Here is a 2180-nt window from a genome sequence, read left to right as displayed (position 1 = left end):
AAACACATATTTTATTTATTATTGAACAAAAGAAAGATTCCATCCATCCTCTGCTTATGTAACTAATGCTCACTGGGTGGCTGGAGCCTGTCCCAACTACCATAGGGCTCGAGGCAGGGTACACCCCGGACAGGTTGCCAGTTTGTCAAAGGGCTAACACAAAAAGACAGACAACCACTACAAAAAACATTATTTATTTTTAAGCCCTTACCATTTTATGAAAAATATTAGCACATTTTGAATTTGAAAGGTAATCCTGGAAAAGTAAGTATTACTAAAAAGAAACAACTGGAGGAACACTTTGCATTTAACATTAACTGGCAATTAACTGGCAATAGGACAGTACATGACTGGGTCTAAGTCATTTTAAGAAAAAATGGACACCGTGTTCTGGACCATCTTGTTATCTCTGATTGTACAGGGCTACATTAGTGCCTATAGAATTGGCATCTTGCACATCTTGGAAAAGCATCATCAGTGGTTAAAGGTAAATACAGGTCTTATGCTCCAATCTAGATGACATGTTTTTCAGGGAAGGCCTTACATATTTTATCAAGATAATAGAAAACCACATCTTTTACAACAGCACTGCTTCATAGTACAATAGAATAAGTTCTTAACTGACTTGCCTGCAGTTCAGACTTTTCACCAGTTAAAAACATTTTGCACATTATAAAATGCAAAATCCAACAAAGATGATAGAAGACTGCTAAGTACCTAAAATCCTTTATCAGTCAAGAATGAGACAACATTCTCACCCAAAAGTCCAGCAACTGGTCTCCTCAGATTCCAGATGTTTACAGCTCTGCTACACAGTGGTGAACTTGGTCCTATCCCAACATGTTTGAGACGTGTTGCTGTCATCACATACTTAATATTTTTCTTATAATGGTATATTTACACAGCTAAAGCATTTATGTATTTTTTCTGGTTTCTACTGTGATGGATTTTTTTTGTTTAATTTTTCTGTGTATGTACATTGACAGCGATTTCTCCAGATTCTCTGAATCTTTTTATAATATCATGTACTGTACATGATAAGATATTCTAAGTCTCCACAATTTTACGTTGTAAAACATTATCCTACAATTGTTCCACAATTTGTAGACAGTCCTTTTACAGATTGTTGAACTGCACATCTTTACTTTTGAGATACTCTGCCACACTGCGATGCTCTTTTTATACACAGTTATGTTACTGACTTGTTGCCAACCAATCTAATTACTTGAAAAATGTTCTTCCAGATGTTCTTTCTTTTTAATATCACTTACATTTCCAGCCTTTTGTTTCCTTTGTCCAATGTTTTTAAGACGTGCGGCGGCAAACAAATTCAAAATGAACTAATATTTTTTGTCAAATAGTATAATGTCTGAGGTTTACAATATTTTCTATGTTCTATTATGATTAAAATGATTTTCTGTAATTGGCAAATCATTGCATTTTATTTTTTATTACTTTTTAGAGCATGCCCACTTTTTGGAAGCTGGGTTTGTATATCAGATCATGAAATGTCATGACTAGCAAGTAGTACTAGTATAATTTCATGGTGGCAACACATTTTTTGATATCTCTTAATTCTGATGCTAAAAGCATTAGTATTACAAATCATCTGACACATTAATTCACAAATGTTATAATATTGAGGGACTATATCAAAGTCTGTTATTTGCTAAATAACCACTGGCTTCGGATGTTATCAGTCAATTTAGAATCTGATTTCTGACACCCATTGAATGGACTTATAATATCTGAAGCAGTTGAAATAACTGTACATATTAAAGATTGAATCAAGCTATGTGAGTTTGTTGAACCTGCAAAATAATAATTCTATTAATAATAATATTTACTGACACATAGTTAAACCATTATGAAAATATGAAAGCATGATGAGATTTTAACTATGAAATCCTCTTCCTTATGGATGTACACTTGACTGAACAAAATCTATGACCAGTTTCTCGGATTAAGGATTAAGGATTAAGTCTGGACAGTGCATGTCTGATGAGTTAAAAATGAGTTACTTTTTAGACAGTCAAGGGTTGACATGGATCACGTGACCATAATCACGTGCTCCAATGAGTTCCAGGAGTCCAAAAACAATGGTGACACACAAACAGTGGTGGTGCAACATTTACCAACGTAGAAGCTTTAAAATTACAGAGGAAAATCCAACAAACTCC

The sequence above is a fragment of the Pundamilia nyererei genome, unplaced genomic scaffold (assembly GCF_000239375.1).
Source record: "Pundamilia nyererei isolate P.nyererei 1_Seehausen unplaced genomic scaffold, PunNye1.0 scaffold00821, whole genome shotgun sequence".
Classification (NCBI taxonomy): Eukaryota; Metazoa; Chordata; class Actinopteri; order Cichliformes; family Cichlidae; genus Pundamilia; species Pundamilia nyererei.
This window is presented reverse-complemented; position numbering follows the sequence as displayed.